Genomic DNA, 12936 nt, shown 5'->3' on the forward strand with positions numbered 1-12936 from the left:
CTTTCTTTTACTTTCTTTGGTGTGTGTGTGTGTGTGTGTGTGTGTCAGTGTGTGTGTGCAACTGCGAGTGTGGAAGGGCGCTAATAAATCAGACAAGGCAAAAGATGAAAATCATGAAAATAAGACCACAGAAAAGGTTAGGGGAAGCTCAAATATCTCCAGCACTGCAGGCATCACAAAGACTACACATCCAGTGGATTTCCCCAAACGGTTTAGCAATCCAACTCTCAATAATAATAATAATACAAATAATAACACACTCAAACATTTGAGTCTTTATCCCCTTACAAAAAAACACACAAGCCCGAGGTTGAAGATACCTGCAAATTTAAATCATTCCTTTTCCAAATAGAGGACCTATCCATTAAAACCTCTATTACAGGTAGAAAAAAATGTTATCGTCGTCTTCCTGAGTTCCAGTGCTCTTGCTACGTGTAAGAGCACGGCCTCTGAGTATTAGCAGAGGCGGTTTAAGAGAAAAAGTTCATTAAATACCTCGGGGATTAGCTGCCAGAGTTGGCCTGGCGTCTCGGCTGGCAACGGTTAAACCTTTTGCACCTGCTTCACCCTGTGCTGACATCCTACTGCTGCTTTCCCCCCCCCTCAGATTTTAAGAAGAGGTTTTAAGAAGCTGCTTTAAGAAGAAATCCAAAAGAAGAAGCTCACACCCCCTCCCCTCCACAATCTTCACCTGAATTGGTAATGAAATCAGTCAATTAAGCCTGAAACATAAAGTCAGAGGGCTTGAATGGATGGCATCGAAGCATGCACTCAAAAGTGGACTTCAAAGGCGAGAGAGAGAGAGAGAGGGAGAGAGGGAGAAGGAGAGAGGGGAGGGAGGGAGAGAGAGAGAGAGGGAGAGAGAGGGAGAGGAGAGGAGAGAGAGAGAGAGGGAGAGAGGGAGAGAGGGAGAGAGAGAGGGAGAGAGGGAGAGAGAGAGGAGGAGAGAGAGAGAGAGGGGGGAGAGAGAGAAGAGAGAAGAAGAGGGAGAGAGGAGAGAGATAGGGAGAGGAGAGAGAAGGAGAGCAGAGGAGAGGGAGAGAGGGAGTGGAGAGAGGGAGAAGAGAGAGAGAGAGAAGAGACTCTTAGAGATGAGCGGATAAAGAGTTCGAGATCGATTTCGCTTATAGCGGGAAAGTCTCTTAGCAGAGATCTAGAAGCCACCAACCTGCGAGCCGAGCCTCCTCTTCGCTCCTTTGCGCTGGCGCACCCTTCTTCCGGCCGCGCATCTCCGCTCTCCCCGTCTCGCCTCCGCCCGCATGAGGGGAGCTAGTTCTGGAGAGGTGGGCAAATCTGTGAGGCGCTGGAGCTGAGAGAGAAAGCTAGTCACCTCATCAGGCGTAGATTTTACAGCCCCTGTTGCCCTAATCCTGACAAGCCGTTCGCCATTAGGGAAGCTGCACCTCCCTCCCCACCTCCAACCTCCTCCCACCTCCTTCTGAACTTCCCTCCCTGTGTGTGCGCCATCCTCACTCTGGGAGAGGGAATTTCATCGTGCTGCTGAAGATGCCATGCAGAGAACGAGGGGATTCTGAGTTAGCGTTGATGATGATGACGATGATGACGAGAGGGAAAAAAAGACGAGGAGGACACAGGCTAAATGATTTGACTCCTTTTTCCTCACAAACACACCCTCTCGCACACACTTGTACTGTTTGTTTTCTAAGTAGGATCCAAATCAATATTCCAACTCCAGGAGCCCTCAAAAGCAGCCAAAAGTAGCCAAGTGAAAATAGTTGTTTGGGAACCGAAGCAGAGGAACATCGGATGTGGTTTGGTTATTATGGAAGCCAGACAAACACAAACAGACACAAACAATCCAATGCAACAATTCATATTTGGGTTTAATTAATTGCTTAATGCCAATAATATTGCAGTAATGTGATGCAAATTACAGGGTAATTATGTAAACGATGGTTAACTATGATGATCAACGCTCAAATTAGCATTCAAATCATATCAGCGCAGGGCCCACCTCTCATAATTGCTTTAAAAGATGTACACAACTTTCAAATGCAAGCAGAAGAACCTTCTCTTTGTGCAGAAGATGTGCAAATGCCCTCCTCCTTCTACTCCAACATCACACACACACACACACACACACCCTTTCCTCCACCTCTGTACTTTTTTTACAGGCAGAATCCACAGAAACATCTGTTAAGTAGGAGCAAATGTCAGCTAATTATTTCACCAAAGCATGTTTTTAATTGATCAACAGGGGAACAGCTGTAGAGTGGATTCTCGCGTCACAGCGCTCGGCGAGTGAAGGCAGACACGAGGGGAGTGGGAGGAGAAGAGGAAAGGGGGCGGGGGGGGGGTTCTCTGAGACAAGAGAGCGCCGAACCTTCCACTCCCATCCTCCAAACCATTAAGGAAAGGTTTGACCCACCTCTGTAATTACTTATTTCAGCTGAACTAAAGTGCCAACCTGTGAACGCTGCTGTGACAGAGTCAGAGGAGGAGCGCTTGTGTTAAACCTGGATCAAACTGAAATTAACAGGTTCGTAATAAATATGCAGACTCTTTTTTCCCCTTACTTCATATCTTAATATCTGGTTAACAATGATCTGTTGTTACTCAGTTGATATTGAATATTTGTGCAGATGTTTCTACTGGTCCTACACTCTGACACCAACACAGTTTAGTTCAATGTCCTATTTATTTTGTGCAGTTGTGTAACATGCCTCAGCGTTTGGGAGACAAACCCCGTTCACCTGAGCCGATCGTCTCTGCACATTTAAAGGCTGCATCGCCTGCTCAACAGGTGAAACAGGTGAGCTCCACATTCAGCATCTCCACACAACACTGGGAGGCACTTTGGATAAAGGTGTCAACGGGGTGACATATGCTTTGTACCACTCTGAGTTTTCATTAAGTGAAAACACAAACAGCGACTCAGGCAACCACTTCCAGGTGTGTCTGCCTGCCTGCGAACAGCACCTGACACGTTAGTAACGTGTGATTTGTTGTGATCCGAGCTGTTTTTGTTCAGAGGGCAAACAGAGAGCTGTTTTGTTGCTCCTATTTCTGTCACATCCAGGTAGAGGGATCAGGGAGAGGTGAAGGCGCGGATAGACGTGCAAATCTGGGTTAACCTCTGTAGATGCTGTCCCTCGAGGGTGGATGTGAAGTGTAGAGAGCTCGGAAAAGGAGTCAGCAAAAAAACATGACTAGAGGCCATTTTTATATAAAACACATCTCAAATAAGCATTTACATCCATCACAACAGAAAAATGTCCCAGTTATTTTAACTACATCTCAAACTATGACAGAACAAGGTGATACTGAACCCATGCACGGCGATACGAGCCTGCATCTGTGCAGAGCATCTACTGTAAAGGAAAGCTGAGCAATCTTTGTCTGAGAAGTCATCACAGCAGTTTGCTGCACGCACAAGCATCGGCTTGTTAAGGACACGTGCTCTTATTTTAGCTGTAATTTGGACCAAAATTTCGGTGTAATTTTTATGGGCTGCCAGACTTAAAGAAATAAAGTGAAAGCTATTTTCAGCATTAATATACATTTCTAGGTTCTTGCTGAGAGACAAAAGCCGAAAAAGAAAGTCTGCATTTTATTTGCTGCTTTTCAAAAAGACAGTTGTTAAGAAAAAGTAATGAATGAAAATTACTCAGAGGATTATTATCAGCATTTCCATCAACTCGGAGATTTTCCTATATGGATTTTTTTTTGTTATTGCTGGAAAAAAAACATTGATTAATTAAAAGAAATCCCACGTGAATTTCCTCAGAGTAATGTTCACTTCTGAGTTCTTCTGTGGTCAGTTTCTCTGCCAGAGTAAAAGAAAACAGAGAAGAAGAAAGATGAAGAGTGAGAGGAGGGAAGAGAAGAGAGAACTCTTCCAACTGGCAGCAGTATGGACTAGGGGAAGCTCAAGCATGACTAAAAAGTACATTCACCGCTAGTCAGTGAATTTTGCTCCCTATTTGTCACTGCCACCTTGGAGAGCAGTAAGCATTAATAATACATGGGAGCTGGGGGAATCTATTAGAGGCTACCCTTGCGGAGAAGAATCAGACGGAGGCTGGGCACTGGAGCTGTTAGGAAGGGAGAGTGCGAGATTTGGTGTGGGAAGACAAGAGAGATCGAGGGGAGCGGAAAGCCTGGGTGCTCCAACCATGCCCCTCTTATTTATTGAAGAGATTTTTAGGGGGGTGCAGTAGATGTGTCAGGTGTGGCTGGTGTGATGCATCATCAGAGAGAGGAAGGAGAAGAGGAAGAGAGAGTGCCACAGTGAGAGGAACCTCAGGACACGGCTGTAATTGAGTTCATTGATCAAACAGAGAAGAAGGAGGAAAGTGGGAAGGAGGACATGCTGTTACCTCACTGTGCATTCAAGCAACTCAACAAACCCAAAGTCTGCGCGCATAGAAGACATGTTGATACTGCCTTAAATCCATATTTAAATAAGGTAACGTGCAAAAAGTAGCTTTAATCATTTCAAATTCTAATAGAAACACGTGAGAACCAACATGTTGCCTTCGTTATTTTCTCCTTTTGTGTCTAAATGATTTGGATTCAGACATTTTTCCTCTACATGGGGACCCTGGTGCTTCTCTGTGTTGCCACACACTCTTACCCCCCTCCTCCATTTTGGCCAGGTCTAAGCACTTTGTGGAGGTGGGAGGCTGCAAAAAGAAAAAAAAGAAGAAGGGGGAGGAAAAAAGTGGACCATTTGTTGCTTCAGATGTGCTGCTAATCCTTTGATCGAACCTCTTATGCTCTTCAAACTTGCGACCGGGGCCAAGCTACTAATGAAATTCTGAGGCCGGCAGATAGGCCTCGAGCCGGAGCGTGACAGAGTCCATCTGGTGCGCTAAAGTCCCCCTCTGCTCTCAAACACACTGCTCAATACAACTCTATGAGAACACTTTGAAGTGTTTTTGCAGTGTTTAAGCTGCTGCACTGGGGCCAGATCTACTCTGCTTCTACCTGAAATTAGATGCCGCATTAACTGTGCCATGATTATTTTAATATTAATAAGTCATTACCAAATACATTTTAGTACATTAGAATAAAAATAAGAGCATTACTGGTAAGCCTGTCCAACAGTCCCTACACTGCATTTTTCATCGTGAGCCACCTGTTCCGATTTGGAGGGAAACCTGCTGGACTGCTTTGCAGTACGAAACAGGAGGAGGGCGCTGTTCTTCCAGAACAATTGGAGACAAAGATTTCCGAGTTTCTGATGACAGCAGATGGTGGAAAGAGTGAAAGACTTCCAACATGGCTGTCCTGTTTAGGAAAAGGAGCAGGGAAACCAGGCAGCAAGGCTGGGAAATGTGTGAAAGTCATACCTCATCCAAAGGATCTGTCTTTTGATTCTCCAACAGTCACTCCCTGAGAGGTTTGTAGTTTGGTTCCTCTGTGTGGACGACAGATTCGTGGCAGATACAGCAGACAGTATATAGGTCATTTGAAACTAACTGATTAGTCAATCAACTGACTGATAGCTGATGCATTTTGAAATGCCTCTAATTCTCTGCATACTGCTTCTCATGATGGTTCTTCTGATGGTTTAGCTGGTTTCTTTATCTAATTGAAGCACACAGAAGAACAAAGTAGCACTGAAATAGCTATTTTAAGACATCACAGAAATGTATTCATATTAAATCATGGGTATGCGCCAAGGTTAAAATAAAGGCGCAGATCGTTCCTGTCTGGATCACATTATTTAACAGACTGACAGGAGCTGAATGCTGTACGTGAACAGACGATTAGAGCAAAATCAATCATCTTTGTGTCACTTTGTTTTACTGCACGAGAAAAGTCATCCTGCAGGTCCCACAACATTAAAAGCAGCAGGTGAATTTAATATTAACAGGTTAGCACGTTACCAAAGTAAGTGTAGGCCACAGACACAGTTCAAGCCATGGATCTGACATTAACAGGTGCAGTAGGGTGTGGATCTGATCTAGAGATAAATACAGGGGCTCTGTGAGCGTTCACAGCAACGTTAACATTTGTCTAAACACAAAAGAGTCTGAAATTTATCATTATCTGAACAAACATGAATGTCAGCTCTCTGTGTACAGCCTTGGTTTTGACGTTGGCTCCTGAAAACACACACAAACTCACACAAAAGAGGTTTGATACCTGTGATGTGTTGGCAGCTTGTTCAGGGAAGAAGAAGAAGAACCTGGATGCACGAGGTGCCATCTGCTCCAAACAAAGTCTCTCATCTCGCAGCCAAAATTAAGAATAACTTCTTGAGAAACAACCCGACGACCACAACCCTGATCTTAAGAGCAAATCACAACAAACCACTGGTTTTTCTTTCGTTTTTTTTCTCCTGTCCTTTCAGAAAACCTCGAGACCTCGAAACCCGTCAAGACCTGGACAAAACCAATATGTTTTTTTCTTTTTCATACATTTCCACACTTGACAGACCTGTGTAGGAAACCTGATCTGACTGCTAGCTTGTGTTTGAAAACATGCCTGGTTGCACTGACCCAATCCATACTACACACACACACACACACACACACACACACACACACACACACACACACCTCTCCTTAGTGTCTGAGATACACACAGAAACAGCCTTACATCCACGGATGCGTGTCGATGTGTTTGCTAACACGTAGAGAACAGAATGCAGGGGAGGCTCCACACACACACACACACACACACACACACACACTTTTAACCATACAGTTTCTTATGCCTGTAGGAAAAAGCACACCACCTGCTGTGAAGCACACATTCATTCTGTTTGTATTTTCCTCAGTTTGCTGAACTTACTCTATTGATGTGCTGTTTGTCGACTTTCTCACTTTTCAAACTTACTTCTAAAGCAACGCTCTGTCTGCTCTCTGTTTGCTTTCCATTAACAATGCGGTGCTCAACACGAGGGTCCAAATACAAATCAGCTTCCAGCTTGTTGAAGGGGGGGGGGCGCTCGCTGCATGATTTTTGTAATGTTAAAAAATGACAGTACATGAAAATCCATCTTACTACTTCTATTTGTATTCATGCTGGATGTGCTCATTTATTATTAATCAGTGTCTGCATGATTTGGTGTAAACTGCAATAATCTTATAGGGTCAAAGGTGAAAAGTCTGAAGACACTTCCTGTATTTTCGTACTGATCTGACAGGTTGAGGTGTTGGTACTGTACAAGCTAAAGGTTTAAGCTGCTTTTCTGAACATCACACGAGACAGGTGGTGGATTACATTTTCCTCAGATTATAAGAAAAGAAACTTTAGAGCTTTAAAGTTTTGAATCGACCACTTCTTCCATCTCCGTCCTCCCTCTATCATACAGTGTGTTTCTAAAGTAGAATAAAGCAGTTCTGCTTCAATGCACAGTCCAAGATTAAACATTTTCCTGCAGACGATTCTGACAAAAGGAAGCCATCAGTGACTACATTATGTGGCTACAATCACATCAGCTGGACTGGAGATGATACAGTACGCGTTTGCCTCGCAGCAGTATGTATGTGTGTGTCTGTTAAGAGATACAGCGCCCTGAGGCTCACACTAAATCTGACCTCTCACTGTTGGAATTTACAACAATGGTGTCACAGCTTGGTGGCTTCAGATATCATCTTAGTGACCTGCAAGCAGTCTAAGTGTGTGTGTGTGTGTGTGTGTATGCATCCTAAACAACTGCACCACTGTTAGGATCCGTGTTACATCATTTGAGAGGCACCAGGCCATAAAGATGCTGTTGTAGCATCTAAACACTGATGTGCCGCCTGTCTGAGAGTCTGAACCTAAACAAAAACACATCATCTCATCTTATGTGCAACACTTTGCCCTTTTAGGTTGTAAAGCTAGAGGTTCTGCTGCTTCTAGTATGACAATTAGCAACAAGTAGGGAGCTCGTTTTCACCATCACCTGCTAAATGCAAAACCTAGAAAACATATGCTAAACTGTGTACAATTTACAAAATCTCTTTTAAAACTGTAGCAACAGTTTAGACAAACTTTTTAAATGAGAGCGGTGTCCTAAAGTTGTAAATGTTTTCTAAAGTTGTTCTTTTAAAATGTACACGTCTGGATCTCTACACTTACAAGCCGAAGAGGATGTGTGTAAGAGAGAACGTAGGGATAGTGAAGTGTCTGGCATCATCACAGTGTCTAAATATAATGATTTTCCATATTATATACATATTATAGGAGTTGATGGCATTAAAGATTTTAATCAGTCTTAAAAAATGACTCAAAATCTGGATAAATAACGTGAAAAGAAACATGTTTTTACTTGTACTTTAAGGTGAACCAGCCGTAGATTCACTGTGTCGATAATTACTGCTGATTGTTTAAAAAAAAAAAAAAAGGAGGTGGAAAATTTTTTTTGGCAAACAAAAAAGCAGATAATCTAAAGTGAAGTGGGTTTTAAAAAGGTAATTGTCTGGAAACGTAAAAGTGAGGCTTTTTATCCTCTTAATCCTGTTAGATTTGGATGGAGATTGTGAGCAAGGCTCTAATCTGTGCGAAGGTGTGGAAGAAGAGATAATGGAGATTGAAGGAGATATGAGTGTTACGGAGCTGTGCACCGGGATTCTCTCGTGTAGCTTTCAATGAACGGTGATAAAAAAAACACAGAAGGAAGCGACGCTAGCCACAATTTGTGCAAGTGACACTAAAAATAAAAATATGAAGACATATGTGCTTACAGAGATCTCAAAACAGCACTAAAAGCACGATAGAACCGTGCACATGAGACAATATGATTACATATTCAGTTTTTTCCTGAAAACTCCCAGACAGAGAAAGACACAAATGCTTTTCAATAAAACTTCATTTCTCTGGCACACAGCTCTCCTCATGCAAGTTCACAGCGAAGTCATTGCCTTTTATTATGTCAGGCCTGCTGACGTTTTTGACACTGTTACTATTGCTCCTCACATCGCTGTTTACAGCTTTGACGACTTTCATTATTCTTCCAAGCCAAGACTGTCACGTCCTCCGACAGTTCCTCAGCACTCTAACCAAATCTGGGAGACGCCCCATGTTCCATCTCACCAACAACAGATATCACTGTCGTTTGAGAGACTGCCGAGGCACAGTGAAGTGTTGGCTGGACAAAAGCAACCGTGAGACTGAATCGGAGTCATAACGACGCTCTTACACAGTTGTAGTGGGAACAAAAATGATCCATTTGTTAACATTCACATTAACTGTGTGGAACCATGAACAATGTTTTATTAAAACCCCACCAGCACAGTAATTTTCTGGATTTTTAAAAATATGAATTCAGTTAATCAACCATCTCTTAATAGCTAAACTATTTTGTTTTTGTTTGTTTTGGGGCATTTTGCAATTATTAGATAGTAAAAGCAGATAGATGACAGGAAATGAGTGGAGAGATGTGAAGTGAGGGCACAAACCAAGTAGAACTGATCTTACGGGTCAGGTCGTACTTTCTATTTCCCCTAACGGACACATACCCCTGCTACTACAAATGTGTACTCAATTATACTCGCACATCAACTGCACTCACGTGCACTAGAAAACAGGATGACAAATGTGCACAGGGAGAGTTTGTATTAGATTGTGTTGGACTGATAAAGTGAAAAACTACCACACTACACTACAGTATGTGGAACTACCTTAAGAACAGTGTCCGTGCTGATTTAGCAGCAGCACTAGTTGTAGCTAAAGTAGCAGCCTTAACACCATCACAGTACAGGTTCTACGACTGTAGCTGCAGTGATAGTAATTGTTTATTATTCTCAATCTGTAATACTGTAAAAAGCTAAATATATAAAGTAAAAGCTAGTCTGGTTTTTCATATTTGTACTTTTCTCACACTTAACACACTCAGAGAACAGGAGCTGCAGAAGAAATACATCAGTAAGGAATCACCACCCTGTATATTATTGTATAATTCTCTGTATATGTGTATCCGTCACAGAACCAGTGAATTAAGTGTAGCCTTTCTAGACAAGAATTTATCATGGAGTGTAAACACACCGGCGCAGGGAGGAAGGTGTAACAGAGAGGATGTTGTGGATGTAAGATGCAGGTTGCAGATAAAAGCCGTAATAACAACAAATGACCTCTTATTATTACAGATGTCTTGGATAACATGTTAAACGTGGGAGAGAGCCTGAGGGAGAAAGGGGCTCCACGGTGGTTTATTTTCCTCAGCAACAGGAAAAAGAAAAAAGAAAATACCAGCTTATATGTGAGATTGCACCCACGCCATTCCCAGGTTACCCCAGATCAACCACCATCAGGGTACTCTTTGAAGTTTTACGAGTATCATTCTGAGTATCTGTCACCCCGGCTCCTTTTATAAAGACAAAATATCAACAGTTGGTATTCTTTTAACATTATCTTAAAAGATGCTTCTTGTGCCATAAAGTATCCTGAATATTCAGCTTTTGCTTTGCTGCTCCTGCGGAAATGTGGAACGCGCTGTTAATCCAAGTGTGAATTATGTATGCAGTTTATACGTGTATTCCTGTGCATGTATAAACGGTGCGTACGCTTCCTGTGCACTTCAGGGGATATCAGCTGAAGGGTCAACCCTGGAGGTGGGGGTCATGGAAGAGGACACCGCGATTTCAGGTTTTACATGGCTCCAGTTTCAACTTTGCAGAAGCTTTGTAGTGTGGGATATAAGGCCTCACTCGAAAGCCGTAAGAAAATAAACCCAAATAGGGAGGAAATGTCGGCTTATCTTAGCTCAGGAACACAGCAAAGGTTGTTTTTATTTTTTTTTACGTGTACAATCCTCTCCCACCCTCCTACACTCCTATCCAACTCCCAGAGGCGATTGCAGCATGTTATTATGCGTTCTTTTAAAGGCATAAAATATATTTAATACGCCCTTCCTGTATTTAAGTGAAGCTTACCTTATTACATTATTGTGTCACATGTGTGCTGCCCTGCAAAAGCCGAAGAGTGTGAGCTGTGTGGGCAGTGAAACTGAGCTGATCTCTTGCTCCGACAGGAAGCAGCGGTGGTCCGGGAAAGGATTATTTATCATTTAGTGTTATTTATGAGCAGAACTTGTTTGTGTGGTAAAGACTAAAATGTACTGCTGACCTTTGATCTCACTTCTGTTCGTCTTTCTCTCCTTTTAGAGGGAGGGAGCAGACCTCGAGTTGTTCAGAATGAGGCTAGATTACCATCCAGGCGAAATGGGCAATTGCCCTGGGGCCCCAGAAGTCCAGAAGCTCTGAAAGCTCTGAGGTTACTGTATGTCATCTGGTTTGTGCAAATTTAATTGAGTTGGTGTGTGACTGTACGCTACAGTACAACACTCACTGACATGATCTGGATTTTAAAATCAAATAAAATTCTTTTGTATTAACTCATATTGACACGGTTTTGAAAATTGTCCCAAAGTCAATCACATAGAGACAGAAGGTCAGATAAGTTCAGTAGTTCTATGAGCAGAAGACGCAGCGTCACTGTAAACCTGGAGCCACTACGCAGGTTAATGTAGTGAACATAGTGAAGTATATTAACACACCTAAAGACCAAACAGGCTTGAGACCACCAGCCTGTTGCTTTTGGATTCTAGCAGTGTAATCTTTGGTAAGTTCTCCTTTATATAAGCCAACAGGAAACACTTGTCATTTGCTTTCCATTATGTATTTAATTGAATTTGTCTGCAGTGACCTTCTTTACTTTTTAAAAATAAATGACTTGACACCACAGCGCTGCCCAGTACAACACACCGTTTTTTCTTGGAGGCCACTGGGCAGCTCCAGCTCAAGCTTGGGTTAGGTGTCTTGCTTTATGACATCTGAATTACTCACATTTCCCCAAAGACTGTTGTCAAAACTAGAAAAATTCCCAGAGTTTGATTCAAATGGGCAGTTTCCAGGTGTCAGTATAGAGCAGTGTATTCTTCACACTCAGCAAAGGCTTTGATTAAAAGTAAAAAAACAGATTTTAACCCCAACTTCCCCCTTAACATACTCAAAAACAGCATTTCTCTACTCCAGGGTATGATTTTTTCCCCCGACAAGCGCTCCATGCCAGATTGTCACCTCAGTGTAACACCAATTCCCCTCCAAATCTCCAGGAATCGCCTCTGGCCACAGCTGCCAGCCTTTTCTCACAGCTGCGGAGCACGCCACATCCATCTTTCCTGGGAAGTCGATTCCTCTGCGGCTCGGTCTTGTCAGCCAAAGTAAACAGGGTTTTGATAAATGGCAGTCAAGGTGTGCAGTCACCTGGAGCCGCCGTTCAAAGTCTCCTGCTCGTCTCACCGTGAGCGAGTGTGTCGCAGCATGTTTCTACAGCTGTGAGGTGCCTTCGCTGCTCCTCTCTGCCCTACTCTGTTAAATTTCTGCCTGATCCCTTCACCCGCTGGCACCAACTGCTTCAAAACACACCTTCAGAAACTCAGATCACACAGCCCTGGACTGGCTCATGAGGCCGAGACTGTGGCACAAACCAAAGACACGCATTTCTAAAAATTAGAGCCAGGAATCAACAAAGACTAACAAACGCAATATCTTTGCCTAGGTGGGCTAATCATCTCAAATCAACCTCCTGTTTCCTTTGTGTTCAGGACTGTGTGTGTGTGGTGGTGTGTGATTGTGTATGTGCAGACCACTAATTGTGGAATATCACCAATGCAGGACACCGCCTTTGTATCCTCTCACAGGAGCTGGGATGAAAAAACCAGGATGTTACAAACCAAAGTTTTTTAAAAGGCTGCACCGTCCTGTATACAAAAAGAAACACATGAAAGGAACCTGACTGATTTTAATTGGTGCCTTTGCTTCTCAGTTACAGCAACAAAACTGAATAAACAAGGTATATTTAGGGCGGTTTGACTGATTTAAGCTTCTAAGAAGAGGCTGATGAGCTCCATCATAACAGGAACAAGATTATTTTGATCTGTGATAAACATTCCTTGATCAAGATTTACCTATGAAGTCATTACACTTTTTATCCTGGGGAAAAATGTGGCAGTAAAAGGAACATCAAAAAGCTAAA

This window comes from Anabas testudineus, chromosome 2 (assembly GCF_900324465.2).
Source record: "Anabas testudineus chromosome 2, fAnaTes1.2, whole genome shotgun sequence".
Taxonomy (NCBI): Eukaryota; Metazoa; Chordata; class Actinopteri; order Anabantiformes; family Anabantidae; genus Anabas; species Anabas testudineus.